Below are 19137 nucleotides of genomic sequence, written 5' to 3'. Positions count from 1 at the left end.
GAGGGTCCTACATCAATCTCCATCATCACCAGAAGATGCCATGGAATAGGCATTTTCCCAATAAAGAATGACAGGGGAATCCACAGATGATGGAACTGGTTGAGAATTTGGACATAAGTTCAAGTGACTGGATCAAAAAAACCATAGAACAGAGCAGAACTGGAATGCTACAGAGAAGAGGTTGTGATAAGAAATGTGAAGATGTTATGCTTTGTAGAAGCAGAAATTACGAGTGTGTATTACGTGGAGTGTGTATATCATTTTTTCCAAAGAAAATTCAACTAGAAAAATTGAATCCTGCCAATGTCATTTATAATTGAGGATTCTTTTCAAATAGTTGCTGAGTTTATCATTGGAGGACAAACGAGTTGCTAATAGAAAAAAATATGAGTCTTTCTGGCAAACATCTTACCTCCCTTTTATAATTTTAAACACCTAGACTTAAATAAATAATGACCAAGAATGTTAATAAACTTCCTGAGGAAGCATGGATATATTTCATATATCATGTTTTCACTGAAGAATTAACAGGTTGAAATAAGAAAATATGTTTGTACTGAGAAAAATGTAGACAGAAATTGATGGGTACAGTCAAGGTTAGGATAAGACAGATGACCTTGATCTCTGAACGAACCCAGCAATAAAACGCCAAGTACATCCTGAATTCTTTTCACTGTGCTTAGGCACTCTCCTCCCAAATGGCACAGATCATAAAAACTGTCAGTGCTACATACCTGAATAATGCATCAGGAGACTGGAAGTTACTAAAAGGAAAGAGAAAAGCCCAAACTGCTGAAGCAGCAGTGCCATGTACTGTTGCTAAGAGTGTCAGTTTATGACAGACTTTATTGGAGATTTCTGTTACTTATGTGAAATAGTTCATAATTCATACGGAAACACTCTTGCCTACTTGTTCCACACAATGAAAAATATTCTGAAGCATATGGCCCAATAGCTTTGGAATACTGGTTTGTAGTTTAAAAAAAGATCCTATTATTCTCCTCGGAGGTAATCACAAATTGCTGGATTCTCCGGTTCCATGAAGCTGGCATATTCGTGCACAGGGGAGTTGGTTCTTTGAAAACAATTAATTAAATTGACAGACCCTTAGCAAATCTTACCAAAGAAACAAGGGAGCATACCAAAATAAATAAAATCAGACAAAAATGGTAATATCATGACAGAAATTACCAAGATCCAGAGCATCATGAGGGAATAATTCTCAAAACTTTACGCCAACAAATTTGAGAATCTAGAAAAAATGGATGAATTCCTAGCCAACATTAACATACCCACACTGAACAAAGAAGAACTAACCCAACTAAACAGGCCTATTTCAAGCACTGAAAAGGAAATGGCAATAAGAGATCTTTCACCAAAGAAAAGCCCAGGCACAGATGGATTCACAGCTGAATTCTATAAGGTCTTCAAAGCAGAGCTCACACCAATACTCCTCAAGCTCTTCAACAAAATTGAAAATGAAGGTTCTTTACCAAACTCATTCTGTGAAGCCAGTATAACCCTCATCCCCAAACCAGACAGAGAAGAGAACTATAGACCCATTTCCTTGATGAATATTGATGCAAAACTTCTCAACAAAATACTGGCCAACCATCTACAACAACTCATCAAAAAATTATACACTGTTATCAAACTGGATTCATCACAGGGAGGCAAAACAGGTTCAACATATGCAAATCAATTAATATAATTCAACACATCAACAGGAGCAAGGACAAAAAATATCACATGATTGTCTCAATAGATGCAGAAAAGGCATTTGACAAGATCCCACACCCTTTTATGTTAAAAGCTCTGGACAAACTGGAAATCCATGGAACATTTCTCAGTATAATAAAGGCAGTCTATGACAAACCCACAGCTAATACTATACTTAATGGCAAAAAGCTAAAGCCATTCCCTCTAAAATCAGTAATGAGACAAGGATGCCCATTGTCTCCACTCCTCTTTAACATAGTATTAGAATTTATTGCCAGTGCAATAAGGCAAGAAGCAAGCATAAAGGGGATCCAAATAGGGAAAGAGGAAGTAAAACTTTCCCTCTTTGCAGATGACATGATTCTGTATTTAAAGAATCCTATAGACTCTACTCCCAAGCTGCTTGAGCTGATTCAAAACTTTGGGAGGGTAGCAGGGTATAAAATAAAGCCCTCAAAATCAACTACCTTCCTCTATGTCAACAGTGAGAGGAATGAGGCAACAATCAGGAAAGTAACTCCTTTTGCAATATCCTCAAAGAAAATAAACTACCTAGGAATTATCTTAATTAAGAATGTAAAGGATCTTTTGATGAAAACTTTAAAACTCTGAAAAAAGAAATTAAAGAAGAACTGAGGAAATGGAAAAACCTCCCATGCTCCTGGATTGGAAGAAACAATATCATGAAAATGACAATCTTGCCAAGGACTATCTACAAATTTAATGCAATACCCATCAATATCCCAGTGTCATTCTTTAAAGAAATAGAAGAGGCAATCCAAAATTTCATATGGAATAATAAAAGACCCCGTATAGCAAGAAAACTTCTTAGCAGAAACAACAGCGCAGGAGGAATTTCAATACCAAACTTTAGACTATTACAGAGCTGTAAAACAGCTTGGTACTGGCACAAGAACAGGCCTGAAGACCAATGGAATAGAACTGAAGACCCAGATATTAAACCACAGACCTATGGCCACCTAATCTTTGACAAGGGAGCCAAAAAAATAGAATGGAAGAAAGATAGCCTCTTCAACAAGTGGTGCTGGCAGAACTGGTTAAGCACCTGCAGAAAACTAAAGTTGGATCCTTCTTTGTCACCCTGCACTAGAATTAACTCTAAATGGATCAAAGACCTTAAGGTAAAAGCCAACACACTGAAAATTTTACAAGAAGGAATAGGAGATATACTAGGCCTCCTTGGCACAGGTCGAAACTTTCTTAATAAGGACCAAGAATCACAACAAATCAGAGAAAAGCTGGATAAGTGGGACTGCATTAAACTGGAGAGCTTTTGTATGGCAAAGGACATAGCTAGTAAATTAATTAGGAAGCCTCGAGAATGGGAGATTTTCACCAACCATACAACGGAAAAGGCCTCATATCTAAAATATATCAACAGCTCAAAAAATTGAATCACTCCAAACTAATCTCCAAAGTAACAACCATCCCATTAAAAGATGGGCCAAAGACTTAAAGAGAGTCTTCTCTGAAGAAGAAACTAATTGGCCTACAGACACATGAAGAAAAGCTCAACATCTCTGATCATAAAAGAAATGCAACTCAAAACAACTCTAAGATTCCACCTCACTCCAGTTAGAATGGCCAGGATCAAGAAAACTAATAACAACAGATGCTGGAGGGGATGTAGCCAAGAGGGATCACTACTACACTGTTGGTGGGAGTGCCAACTCATTCAACCACTATGGAAAGCAGTATGGCAGTTCCTCAAAAGACTAAACATAGAGCTCCCCTATGACCCAGCAATTCCACTACTAGGCATTTACCCAATTGTCCAGAAACAAGGACTTACTAAATCCACTAGCACAAAGATGTTCATTGCAACACTATTTACAATAGCAAAGATATGGAACCAACTCAGAAGTCAGATATGGAACCACTCAGTTGAGTGGATCAACAAGAGGTGGTATTTGTACAGAATGTAATTCTATGCTGCTGTCAGAAAGAATGACATCGCCCCGTTTGTTTAGGAAATGGAAAGACTTAGAAAAAATCATATTAAGTGAAGTAAGCCAGATTCAAAGGAACATAGGCCCAATAGACTTTCTCATTTGTCATAATCAGTAGAAACCTTGGGCTCTCATAACGGAGATTTGCAATAGAACAAAACCTAGATACATAAGGCCATATGGTACGATGCTAAGTGAAAGTATCTCTAGGATATAGAAACAAAAGCCATATGATGAGTGATTTTTGTCCTTAATGTAGTATGTTATCTCTCATCTCTTTTGCTATCACTTGGTTATCTCATATTGTTACAGTATCTCACTTTGTTATCTGATATATTGGATATATTTGTATTTGGTTATTTGAAATTGGATAGGGACTGGGGAAAACAAGATGAGGGGTGTGGTTGGGGGGGAGGGAAATGTAGATGAAGACATGAGAAAGAGTATCAATGTATGTGAATTAATGCACCTTCTATCTGGCGAATATACTGTAACCCTTCTATTAATTACAATAGAAAATATATGAAAAAATCCTATTATTCAATATTTTTCATTTATATTTCTCAACTCTAAAAGAAGGAATGTACTAATTCAGAGCTTTTATTACAAATTACAATTACATTGTCTTGATGATGCTGTTGTTTTAAAGTTATAATAAATCCTTAGAGCATAGAGATCAGAATTTTTGATGGATTTTTTGATTTCATAAAAATAGGTTCAAAGGAAAATTAGGAATTTTATATTTTGAACTTTTGGGTGAATTCTGCAATGATAACTCAAATGGAGTAAATCTAAAAAATAAGAATCAAAAGAGTTGAGCTCTAAAATACTAAGTACTTTATTTTAACTGCATTGATTTTGTTAGCCAGACTATCTAACTTTATTCTTTTAGTTCGGACAGATAATATAAAATCATAGGTCTGAAAGAGGATGCTACATAGCCTTAGACTCACATAAACAAAACAGAATTATACTTTTTTCCAAAATAAAAAGGAGGTAGGAACTAAAATAATAAATTACCTTCTGCTTCCATGTCTAATTACTTTACTTGTTCCATGAAAAATGAAATTGCAGTTTAAAATTTCCTCATGATCATTTTTTATTGAATAATCCTTATTTTAATTAACAAAATTATTTAATCCACTGAACCAAGAAAATATTTTCCAGATCGATTCAATAATATTGAAATCTGATGAGAACCAGGACTTTCTATGTAAATAATAGACAAGTTGAATTACGTATTTCACCATCAAATTTATTAAATACTGTATTTAAGTAAATATTTCTGTTTTGTGTTAATGATTAAATTAGAATTAATTTGAATTAAAGTTCAATTGGCAAATTAGATATTTAGAGTTGTGAAATGGGCAATGAATTTTAATTTCCCTCAGTGATGGATGTCCATTTTAAAAAAAATTGTAAGCACTTACATGTTTCTAATAGCATTTTCATTTCCACATGAGGTTCCCATGATAAATTAGTCAATGCATTGTAATAATTCTTATTCCAATAAAGCAACCTGGAACTGAAAATTGATGCCATTATCAACAAATGAAATAAATCAATCTCACGGAATCTCACAATTCTTTTTTTCACTTAATATAATTATGATAAAATATTCACAAAGCATTTTCAGTATGTGAGCTGCTTTTCTCTATGACAAAATGAATATTAATAACATATTTCATAGAAATAACAAGATTTTTTGCCAAATAACATATTTCATATAAGACAGGGAATGCAAACAAAAGAACAAGTACATACAGCAATTTAAAGAGAAAAGAAAGCTGAAAATTTGTATTACTGTGCTATTTAACTGTGACAAATATCATACTGCTTAGGCAATTTAGGAAATTTGAACCTCGAAAACTGTTTTATGAATGAAATATCCTTAATCATAGCTACTTATTGGACTTTTCTGTCTGTAGGGTTTTGACACTGTGCTCGGGTGCTGTCTCTTGATCTTTGGTGCTCATGTCTAGTGTTCTGCCATTTGAGTCAGAGCTCACCTTTTTAAATTTAAATTTATTGTTTTTAGTTTAATGGATATAAATGTTTCATGGACTTTCATTTCCAGGCTGGCTTCAAACTATGATCCTCAGATCTCAGTATCCTGAATAATACAGGTATAATCTACAAGTACCTGGGGTTATCACCTGGACTTTTACCAGTATGTTTTAAATTAGTAAATTATATAGATAGATACATTACCTGCCCGAAAATATACAAATATTTGGAACCATAATTGCAACAAAATTCAGATGATTTGTTTGTTGCAGGTTATTATTCAGCATAATTGTGTACATACTAGTAAATGGAGAATATGTACTGGTGAATTCCATGCTATGAATCCCAAAATACTTTTTTAAAATATATTTTTATTTTAATTAATAGAAGGGTTACATTATATTCACCAGATAGAAGGTGCATTACTTCACAAACCCTTTCTCATGTTTTTGTCCCCATTTCCCTCCCCCCACCACCCCCAATCATCTTGTTTTCCCCCTTTTCATATCCTATTCAAATAAACCAATAAACATATATACAATATATCAGATAACTAGGTAAGATACTGTAACAATATGAGATAACCAAAGGACAACAAAAGAGATGAGAAATAACATAGTACATTAAGAATAGCAAGCACACATTATATGTGTCTTGTCTGTATATCCTGGATGTCCTTTCATTTAGCCTCATCCCATATGGCCTTTTGTATCTAGGTTTTGCTCTATTGTAAACATCTGATAGGAGAATCCAAGGTTTATACTAATTATGACAAATGAGAGAAACCATTGAGCCTACATTCCTTTTAATCTGGCTTACTTCACTTAATATCATTTTTCCTAAGTCTTTTAATTTCCTTACTAATGGGGCAATGTCGTTCTTTCTGATGGCAGCAATCTCCACCACCGAAAACCCAAAATACTTTTTTTTGTAAACAATGCTTAATGTGAACTCCATGTGATTGTGTAATTGCCTAAGTGAAATTGCTTTTATAGTTTGTGACATGTGCAGTTCTGTGAATTAATTATACCAAGAAGCCTTGCACCACAATATAAAACAGTTATCATCTACTAAGGGAATAAAACGAAGGGATCAGTTTTACTCAAGTAAATCATCTTAAGGCCTCAGCATCTGGAAAATTTTCAGACTGGCTATGTATTTGTAATTAGCAGTCAGACTTCAGTTTCATGAAGAGAATAAACAAACCTGTGTTCCCAGGTTTGATGACAAAAAGAACAGAAATATGGGTGAATATTTGTATCAATAACTGAAGACAAAGCAGAAAAAAGGGATATTGTTCCTGGAAAATTATTCTGATCATTTCTGTGATTGTTTTGTAATGCTAAATTTTAATATCACATTGAATCGTATTCTGTTCTTTTAATTAGAAATAGTGCCCAGCAGTTGAGAGATAAACTCTAGAACTTTACTGATAAGATCTAAATCCTACCTATTTCAGATTTAGACTTTCAGATTTTTTTTTTAATTTGCTCAGTCTAAATTTCATGAGTTGCAGAAAAAATATTACAGTAGTGTATCTAAAACATATATGGTAGCTCTTTGTATATTATCGATAGCAGATTCCTATTCAGAATGTTTGTATTGTTAGATTGCTTAGGATTTTCAGGTTTTCTTTTTCCAAAGATTTATTTTTATATCTTTTTCTGCTTGAAGCAAAAGGTAAAGAATATGCTTTACTATATCTAGTATCCATGAAATCAAAACATCAGTGAAGGTAAGTGCTCATATTTACCTTCTCAAGTCTTCAATTATTCAAGAGACTGGATAACTCACATGTTTCATGACCCTTAGGTCCAGAAATTGATATAACTTTTAATTTATTGAAAGCTGCTTTCCATTTTTTAGATTATTTCCCTAAAAATGATATCTGCTTTCATGATGAAAAAGGAACCAAATCAATGAAATTGCAAGTAGGTGCATCTAAGGATAGCTCTGCATACTGATTTCTATTTTATCTGATTAAAACCACTTAGAAAAGAACTAAAATAGTAATTATATTTAATAAACTCATGACAATCTAATAAATTCATGACTATTAGGCATTGTGGTACAGTAATTTGTCCTTAAAAGAAGAATAATCAAATTTAACTTCTTAGATAAAGAATAAAATACATCAAGACAGACATGTTGGTTCATACCTGTAATGCAAACACTACAGCTAAGATGAGAGGATTATGAGTCTGAAGCAAATTCAAGTCAGTTTGAATAACATATAGAGTATCTTAAGACTCAATAAAAATTAAATATCTCAGAGATAGCCTTTCTTTTATAATTATAACACCACTCATAATACTCAAGGCATGGGTCACTGTAGATACCTATCATCATGTGATGACAAAAGATAATACAGTGTCTTCTCAGCTCCTGTGGCTTATGCCTGCAATTGTGGCTACTCAGGAGGCTGAGATCTGAGGATTAAAGTTCAAATCCAGCCCATATGCTAAAGTCTATGTGACTCTTATCCCCAATTAATGACGAGAAAACCAGAAGTGGTGCAGTGGCTCAAGTGGTAGAATGGCAGCCTTGAGCGGAAGCGCTTAGGGACAGCACCCAAGTCTAGAGTTCAAGTCCCCAAACTGCCAAAAAATACAATGTCTACATACCATGGATTATTATTCAGTCCTAAAAGACAGACAAATTGTTATATATGCCAACCAAGAGCAATCTAGAAGTCATACTAAATAAACTAGTTCCAGAATAATACCACATGATAATACTAGTGTGTTCTATCAAAAATTGCACATCTTAGAGTATATAGTAAAACGATGGTTGTCAGAAACTGCCAGAACAGGCAATGAAAAGTTGTGCTATCTTGTCATAACATTTTATTTATTAAAATAGACACATTCTAGAGGTTTTTGATACCCTTCTTCCTGTCCGAATAGTTATCTCATTCTACGTGTTCTTATTTTCTCTTTTTTCCTTTCTTTCTTCCTCCCTCCTTTCATTTTTTGGGGGATTTCTTTGTTTCCTTTCTTCCTTCCTTCCCCCCTCCCTCACCTCTTCTTTCCATTCCTCCCACCCCCAACTTTCTCACTGCTGGTTGAATTTAAGACCTCACAGTTACTAAGAAAGAGATTCTTACCCCAGGACCTTTTGCATTTCACATTATTCATATAGTGTTGCATAACTCAGCTAACTTTAACTCACAATTATGTGGGATTTTAGAAAGGTTCCACCATTTCCAGGTTATGTTAATTGTCAGACTCACTCTCTTAAAAAGTCCATATTATTTATTTGCTCCTATTTCCACTGTAGCAATTAAAAGCTAAAAATTCAGAGAGAACTTAAGTTCATCATAACTACAACAAATGATAAAATATTAAAAATCTATACTTTACCTTTTAGTTAATTTTTCCTGTGTAATTTATTTTCTCTTTCTATTTGAATCGAGCTGTAACTTTATGTTGTCAAACATAATTTGCTTTCCTTTATATAGAAAAAAATACAGCATGGAATACTGTCTGTGTACCAAAGAGTTTATTCGCAAATATAGAATGCAGTGGCTACTATATTAGTGTAAGAAATATTTTAATTAGAATAAAGTAGCTAATATTTGATTTTTGAATACTGAACTTGGATGTGTGTTTGGCAAACTGACAACATGACTAAATGAGTATCTTCTTTGTTGTTTCTAACTTTAGAAACCAAATTTAGGACTTCACATATGGTAGTCAAATTCTCTCTCACCCTTACATTGTAACTGGTTACCATTAGGAAAAGAAAAGAAAAACAGTTGCTTTGCAACGGTAAGATTTTATTAGTTAGTAATATTGAGAAATACAAGTTTTGGATGGATGACAGAAGACAGAGAAAGAAAAAGGAGAAAGAGCAGAGAGAGAGAGAAAGAAAAGAAGCAAGCAAGCAAGATTCACCCTTATTTTTTTTTTATTTTACCAGGAGCTGCACAATGAAATGTATGAAGTTGTAGCTTCTGTTTTGCTATCTTTGACAGAGTTTTAGACAGCTAAAATTCCATAACAGTACAAACTTGACAGTAACAATGGACTATGTTACCAGACTAACAAAGAGACTTTGCAGAATTTGAAAGATGATACATCCAGCAATTCTTAAATAATTCAGATACTGTAAGAACATTCAGGGTGAGTAAACTAGGCTCAGAGTAACACAATTCCAGTGTCTTGTCCTATTCACACACTTGTCAGCGATATGGCCATTTTCTTGATAAGTCAATTTATTAATTTGCCTAAGGCCAGTAGAGGTTTCTTAAGATAAGAAAGTATTTTTATATCACATATACATATATGTGCATATACACACATATGTACATATAAAATAAAATTATATATGAGAGCCAAATATTAGCATGTACTGTACTTCCCACAATGTATTTTGTAATCTTTTCTACATAGCATAGGCTAAGTTATTAACTGTTTTACCATCACTTTAAAGGCTAAATTTATAACTTACTAAGAGGAAGAAAATTAACTACAAGGCTGATGCATTATATTTTAGAAAATAATAGAACTCATTAGTTAACTGAGGCAAAAAAAATTTAAAAATAAAATAAACTTAGTTTGGTAAGAGAGAAATTGTTAATGAAATGTGCAAGAGGTAAAGAATGATAACTATAAATCAATAAAAGTACTGATAAGTTAGAAGTGTAATATGTGAGAAATAACAGTATTCAGTTAGTCAATGACCCATGCTTCTCACACCACTAGTGCTACTCAAAAGGCTGAGATCTGAGGACGGCAGTTCAAAATAAATGCAGGCAGGAAAGCTCAGGAAACTTTAATTTCCACTAACCTTGCCAAAAGTAAAAATATGGAGGTGTGGTTCAAATGGTCGAGTGCTAGTCTAGAGCGAGCCTAGGGAAAGGCCCAGGTCCTGATTTCAAGCCCCAGCATTGGAAAAAAGAAAAAATATATCCAACCAAGAACAAGAAAAAATAATACGGCTAAATGTGACTATTTGGAAAGAGAAGAGAGTAACTGGAAAGAATAGAAAGGATAAAAAACAATAACAAGAACAAAATGATTAACAAGTGAAAAAGATAATAGAGTTTCAACAAGGTATGAGTAATAAAATCATTTCTGGAATTTTTTAAAATACTTTTATTGTAATTAATAAAAGGATTACATGATATTTGCCAGATAGAAGGTGCGTTAATTCACATACATTGATACCCTTTCACATATCTTGGTCCCCATTACCCTCCCCCCCATCCCCCCATCTTGGTTTTCCCCCCTTCCCTATCCAATTTCAAATAACGAAATACAAATATATCCAATATATCAGATAACAAAGTGAGATAATGTAACAATATGATATAACCAAGGGACAGCAAAAGAGATGAGAGATAACAGTACATTAAGGACAACAATCATTCATTATATGGCTTTTGTTTCAGTATCCTGGAGGTGCTTTCAATTGGCTTCATACTATATGGCCTTATGTATCAAGATTTTGCTCTATTGCAAATCTCTGCTAGTCGAGCCCAAGGTTTCTACTGATTTTGTCAAATGAGGGAAACAATTGAGCCTAAGTTCCTTTGAGTCTGGCTTACTTCACTTAATATGATTTTTTCTAAGTCTTTCCATTTCCTAACAAAGGGGTCGATGTTGTTTTTTCTGACAGCAGCATAGAATTCCATTGTGTACAAATACCACATCTTGTTGACCCACTCATCAACTGAGGGACATCTAGGTTGGTTCCATATCTTTGCTATGGTGAATAATGCTGCAATGAACATTGTTGTGATAGTGGATTTAGTATGCCCTAGTTTCTGGATGGTTGGGTAAATGCCAAGTAGTGGAATTGCTGGGTCATAGGGGAGCTCTATGTTTAGCCTTTTGAAGCACTGCCATACTGCTTTCCATAGTGGTTAAACGAGTTCGCACTCCCACCAACAGTGTAGTAGTGATCCCTCCTGGCCACATCCCTTCCAGTATCTGTTGTTATTCGTTTTCCTGATCCTGGCCATTCTAACTGTAGTGAGGTGGAATCTTAGTGTTGTTTTGATTTGCATTTCTTTTATGACCAGAGATGTTCACCCCTTTATGTTAAAAGCGCTGGAGAAACTAGGAATCCATGAAACATTCCTCAATATAATAAAGGTTGTGTATGACAAACCCACAGCTAGTATTATACTTAATGGCGAAAAGCTAAAGCCATTCCCGCTAAAATCAGGAATGAGACAAGGATTCCCACTCTCTCCACTCCTCTTTAACATAGTATTAGAATTCCTAGCCAGTGCAATAAGGCAAGAAGCAAGCATAATGGGGATCCAAGCAGGGAAAGAGGAAGTAAAACTTTCCCTCTTTGCAGATGACATGATTCTGTATTTAAAGAATCCTATAGACTCTACTCCCAAGCTCCTTGAGCTGATTCAAAACTTTGGAAGGGTAGCAGGTTATAAAATTAACCCTCAAAAATCAACTGCCTTCCTTTATGCCAACAGTGAGAGGAACGAGGCAACAATCAGGAAAGCAAGTCCTTTTTGCAGTAGCCTCAAAGAAAATAAAGTACCTAGGAATTAGCGTAACTAAGAATGTAACGGACCTTTTTGATGAAAACTTTAAAACCCTGAAAAAGGAAATTAAAGCAGAACTAAGGAAATGTAAAAACCTCCTATGCTCCTGGATTGGAAGAATCAAGATCGTGAAAATGACAGTCTTGCCAAGGGCTATCTACAAATTCAACACAATACCCATCAATATGTAATTTTTAACCTATTTTTCCAACAATTAAAATTATAATACACATCTTCTAGTTAATCAAATAATATTGCTAAAACCACACACACACTAAAAATAAACCTAAACTATTCTGTGTCATTACCCTTTCAGACTTCTTTATTTAGAGGAAAACATAGTGGGTGCTCTTCCTGTTTTCTCTCTGGGCTACTATTTCTTCACCACACCAGAAATCAACCATCTCTGTCTCTTTAGTGTTTTCCACAGATTAAATGTAAGGTCTGGTCTCATCAATCTCGGCTCCAACAATCCTTTTATTCCCATTACTTTCTTTCACTTAAATTTGGAAAGGAAAGCTAGCAGTGTATGATAAATCACCATCTTGACAGAAAAGCTCGTGAGAAATATATAGATCAATATAAGGAGAAATTATTGTTTTTTCATATTTACCCTACACACCAAAGTAGATTTCATTTGATATCTATAGAAGCTTAATTTCTCTCCAAGCATATAGCTGCCACACTCCTCTCAAATGATCTCGTTCTTTTCATGCAATTTTATTATTAGGACCTCATGTTTTTGAAACTATTTTCATTTGAATATTTTATCCAAGCATAATATATCTGTGTGAGATGGAGATATAGTATCTCTGAATTGTCCTTTTTTTCCCTCATACAATTTTTTTTCTCACAATTATTATCCTACCTTATGTGAATTTCTCTAACAAACAACTGAGGACAGAGCAAATGACATGTTAATCTTTTTCTGCCTTATGCGATAAATTGACAAAAGTTATTCAATTATAGGGCAATTAGTATTTTAAAGTCTTATAAAATTATGATAAATATTAAACATAAAAAGACAGCATGCTTGATAAAATATGATTTGTTATTTGACATCAATCTCCAGCTCATTATTTCAAAAGTATTTACAGGGTCACCTAATAGGATTCAGTTTATCTTACTATAAAAGGGAAAATGTTTGTTCAAAACTGTTATAATAATTGGATGCTTTCTAATTAAACATAAACATATAACAGGAAAAGAGTATAATCATAACATATCATAAAGTAACTTTTACTTGAGGTGAAACAACTTTAAATTTTATAACAGCTTTATGATAAATAATTTAAACATATAGGTTTATGCATGCATATGTATGTATATATTAGAAAATAAGAATCAGACTGCATTTGTAAAAATGTATGTTTTTAAAATGAAGAAATTCAATATACATAAAATAAAGGAATCAAGGGACATCGTCTTATATTGGTATGTATATTGCAAATCTTTTATGTCCTTTTAAAGATTAAATATTGATATCAATATCCTCACCACTATAATTATTATCCTAAAAAGTACTGTTTAATGGACTACCCAGGAGCTTCTTTTCAACAATCTTTTATACATTGCCTAAGGAAATTCAACCTTGTAGGTCTTAGGAGATAGTCGAATTATGTGAGATAGTCTGTCTCTATCCATAGTGAGAAAATGATGCTAGTTGACAGCTAGTTAAAATATGTCAACCATTTCTTTTTCAATAGTTGGTTTACACATGGATATGCAACTGTTAGTTAAAATTTGTTAGTAAAATCTTCTATAGCTGCTACCATAAATCTTCTTTTGTTTTCTGTTTTCCAATATCCAAAAGAAGAAACAAAATCCCTTGTTTATTTTTTGCTATTGCTATTGTTATTCATATAGTTCAGAGTTCTAGCCATTTCACAAATATCATGAAGGTTATAAAAATCACTTGAAATTGGCAGGAGAGAAAAAAATGGTACTGGCTGCTATATTTGGTAATTTCTTCATGGAAAAAACTAAACATCTTTGACAAAGTTATTTAGATCCTAATGCATTATCATTTATAATGAAATAAAATTAAATACAACTTTTACATCACCTTCAATCAAGAATTAAGTACTCTCTTACAGAAGATCATGACTCATGAAATTATTGTATTTATTAAAAAATTTTTGTGTGCTTATCTGTTAGCTTTACATGGATTATCTCACTTAATCTTCTTTGATAAGATTATCTCTAAATTATATATGCAGATATCATAACTTAGAGTTGAGGAACAAACATTCAAATATATCTAAAACCATTCTGATTCTAAAGACAATTAACATTTTATTGTTAATAATATAAAGATAATATATAGAAGGGCTACAGTTACAAAAGTCAGGTAAAGAGTACATTTCTATTTGGACAATGCAACCCCTTCCCTCTTTTTCTTTCTGTGTTTTCCCTCCCATCCCCCCTCACAATCTCTATAAAAGCACATCCAATATCCATGACTCTCTTCAGTTCTTTTTTTCTGATTTATTTATTTATTATCCATTTTACGTTTTTATTATCAAGGTAATGTATAGAATGGTTACAGGTACATTAGCAGATAGTAGGTGTATTACTTCTCACACATTGATACCCCTTCTTATGTTTCTGTTCTCATTTCCCTACTCCCACCCCCTCCAGATCCAATTTCTTTTTGAGGCTAGCCCAAATACATTCTCATTTCAGTTTAATAGACTTTGGCTTTTGAAACAGAATGTCACTACACATTTCAGGCTCCCATAAAACTTGTAATTTTACTTTGATTTTTTCAAAGCTTGTAATTATAGGCATGTACCAAAATGCCATAACCTCTAAATATTTCTATTTGCCTAACTTTTTGTATATAATATTTTCTGACAGAAGTTATTTGATTTGATGCCAATATAAGACATATAGTCCATTATTATGTTTTTGGAATAAATATTGGATCAATATTTGAATTCCTATATAAAAGATACTGTATCAAAAGATATAGAATATCTTCTAAGGTGTTTACTCATCTTATATTTTAATATATGTGTACTACCTTATGCCTATATGCATTAATATTTTTAATTCTTGTACATATAGCAGCTGATGAAAACTCATAAAAGTGTGCACAATTTTACAGACTCTCCTATTATATTTTTGTTGTTATTCCAAACCATTGCCCATAATACTTCTAGAATTCTCTTTCTAAAGTACCTACTCTACAGTTTATTTCAGCCTTTTAGTACTTCTAAATTTTTCTTGTTAACATAGAATAAATTTAAGATTACTCAGAGCCTAGCTCAAGGGGCTCTTTTGTTATTATTTAAATAGACTCTCAAGTTTCTGTCCATTTACTTTTTTCTAGTTGTTCCTTGACTTTAATGATTGTTAATACCTAAGACACTTGTGTTGGTGCTATAATACATATTGGTTAAATCTTACTTAATGAATTACTATGCTTTAAAATAAAAGAAAGCACTCATTCAGTTGCTAGCCATCTTAACCTTGAACATAGAATATTAGTCACAGTATAGCTTATCAAAGATTCCAAACTTGAGGAACCAATAATCATTAGTATTTCCTTACAATACTAACAGATACAGAATAGGGACTGAAAAATAGAATTTGTGTGAAAAGCATACAAATTCATATGACTCACAAATCCCGGCTTTCTGTAGAATATAATGAGGAAGGGGCGCTGTGGCTCAAGTGGTATAGCACTAGCCTTGACCTGAAGGGCTCAGGGACAGTGTCCAGGATCAGAGTTCAAGCCCCGCAATGGATTCTTTTATGGATATAATAAAATGATGGCTTACTGATTGAACAGCTAATACTTTCTGGGAATATATAGGTGAAATTTTGCTTTACAAAGCCCAGCTGTGGACAGCAACAAGGCTACTACCCTCTCTCTGTGGTAACTCTCTGCTGGTGTCCACAGGAAAGCTGTAACCATGACAAAATTTGGAGCATATAAAAATAGAAAGTAGAAAACTGATCCACAAATGTGGATCATCTCCAAATACACACACACACACACACACACACACACACACACACACACACACACACACTTATCTTTTACTATCCATACCATCCAATGTGTTTAGTTGTAGATTTGTAAGTGTTTTCTATATATAACAAATGTAGGAAAACATGCAACCTATGCTTCTTTGGCTCTGGCCTACTTATTTTTTTCCAAGCCTTTCTACTTCCTATGAATAGTATATTTCATTCTTTCTGATATAAGCATAGAATTCAAGTGTGTGTGCGAGCGCGCGCGTGTGTGCATGTGTGTGTGTGTGTGTGTGTGTGTGTGTGTGTGTATGTGTGTGTGCACCGCTTTTCTTGATCCATTCATCCCTTGAGAATCCTCTGGGTTGATTTCATATTTTAGCTATGAGTAACAGTGCTACACTTAATGTGGTTGTGCTGGTAGCTTTTGTGTGGACTGGTTTGGGCTCTTTAGGATAAATACCCAAGAGTAGGATTGCTGGATCATGGGGGAGATCTATGTTTGGTCTTTTGAGGAACCTCCATACTGCTTTCTAGAGTGATTAAACAAGGTTACTTTCCAACCAACAGTGTAGGGGAGTTCCTTTTCTGACCACATCCCTTCCAGCATTTGTTATTAATAGTCTTCTTGATAATGGACATTCTAACTCTGGTAATAATGGACATTCCAATCAGAATTTCAATGTTGTTTTAATTTGCACTTCTCTTATGGTCAGTGATGCTGAACATTTTTTTTTGTCTATTGACCATTCTTGCTGCTTCTTCAGAGAAGTCTCTTTGTAAGTCTATGCCCCTCTCTTAATTGAGTTGAGGTTTCTTTGAGAGCTTATTTTTGGGAATTTACACATTCACACAGTTACACTAAAGGAGGATGTTCTTAGGAGAGGATCTCAAAGATTCAATAGTTATGGGCATACAGTCATCTCACCTATCTTCTGAAATTACTAAGAATATCAATCTGGTTTTACAAAATAATACTCTCACCTATGAACTAGGTAATTTTGTGCTTACTACATTACAGGAATATAATGTCATTCTATTTTGAAAGTATCCAGGCAGGTACATTATAGTTTCAGCATCATTTTATATTTACTCAAGTAAAATTTTAAAAAAAGTTACCATGGTGGATCAGATTAACATAGAGACTCATAACCTTAAACTCATGTAATTGATATTAACTATAAGAACTTTCTACATATCTTTTAAATTATACACTTAACTTAGAAAATGTAAGCATAATGAGAAAATACTCAAGTCTTAGCAAAAGAAATGTTGTTAAAAATCAGACTATACTTTGTTATCATCTCTTAAGATATCCTTCTTTGGTCTCACTGTGTGAATCTCTATAAAACTGTTTATATTATTACCAAGTATAATGTTTTTATCTTTTAACATTCATTTTTATTCTAGTAGATTTATAGGCACATTATAATGACTACAAATGAGGGAAACTATGGAGCCTATGTTTCTTTGGGTCTGGTTTATTCACTTAATATAATTATTTTTATACTTTCTCTTGTCTTATGAATGTAGAAATACCATAAGCTTGCTCATTTCATCCTCATTGTCCTTCCAATATAATCTTCCTTGCCTTTCCTGGTTTATCCTTTATATAAGTGGGTCCAAGCATATATGTAATTGTCTTAATCATTGATTGGCCCGCATGTGGGCGACATCACAGATTTGAGAATGGAATTATTGCTTTCCTAGATGTCTACCTTGGTTAGTTTTACTTTTCTTTGTACCAAATTCATCTTAATTCTTTAAATAAGTTGAGTTTTGTTTTAAAAACTGTTTTAGTTGCCCACCCTAATACATACTTGATGATTTTTACTTTACTCGGAGCCTGTTGTCTTTTTTTTTTATTTTGGAGTTTTCATGAACATGTGATTTGCAAGACTTAAGACTGGCTAATAAGAAATTGACATATTTTTCCAATTCTCTCTACTCTTCCATATTACTATATAGATTCCTCACGACATCAGTAATTATATAATGGGGCTCAAGAATATTTTGTGTCCTTATTTCTGTTTTCTTCCCTTCCTTACCCATATACTCTGTGCATTCTAGCCAATCAAATTCTCTAGGGACAAAGAATTTTCCTTTCTCTATCTGAAGGGCTAAGTCCATTGAAATATTGATGATATATTGACTGGAGAAAAAGGCAAAATATCTGTTATGTACATACAAGGTCATAGGTAATTACCCAAAAAGACAAAGTTTATGTACTCTTCACTGAAGAGGGAAATGAAGGCCTAGGCAGTTTGGAAGGATAGTAAGTGATGGTTAGGAGAAATGAATGGGCCATGAAGAAAACTAGCTAGCAAATCGATACTTTGTGCTCTGAGGAAGGTGACATTTTTTGGAAGGTGAAGAAGAATGCAACTGAACTATGAACAAAGGTGATCTTATACTGCAGATAAAGTTTCAGGTAATTCCTCCAGGCTGCACTTAGAGGAACAGATCCCATCTGTCTAACACTGTGGCAGCTTTGTCTCTTTTCTATTGACTGTTTCCCTAGTTAATGAGATTTTTAGAGAAGAAATCCAAAATGCTTTCGTTACTTTTTGAAACCTTTTCCTCAGTCCCCATAAAGAAATTTAACTTTCTTGTTTTCCTTGGAAGAGAAGAGAGAAATGTTCATGCAGATTCTAAGTCCTTCCAATTTCATTTTTTTCCAAGGGCCAGGACTGAATAAGATTGGAAAATATAAGCATTTCAATGCTTGGATCACATTCTAAGTATTGTGGGTAATCAGTCATTTTTATGATTTTACTATTTTCTCTGGGAAGAGGATGAGAGCAAATAAAGTCTTACTCTACAGTAAGGCTCAATTTTACCTCACAAGTAGCCTGGATCTCAGGATCAATCTGCCAAGTCTCCTGTGTTTTAGATCACAGACATGTGCCACCAAGCTAGCAGTAACTTTTTTTTTAATAGCAA

This window comes from Megascapheus bottae, chromosome 9 (genome assembly GCF_031878675.1).
Source record: "Megascapheus bottae isolate mThoBot1 chromosome 9, mThoBot2.hap1, whole genome shotgun sequence".
NCBI classification, from domain to species: Eukaryota; Metazoa; Chordata; class Mammalia; order Rodentia; family Geomyidae; genus Megascapheus; species Megascapheus bottae.
This window is presented reverse-complemented; position numbering follows the sequence as displayed.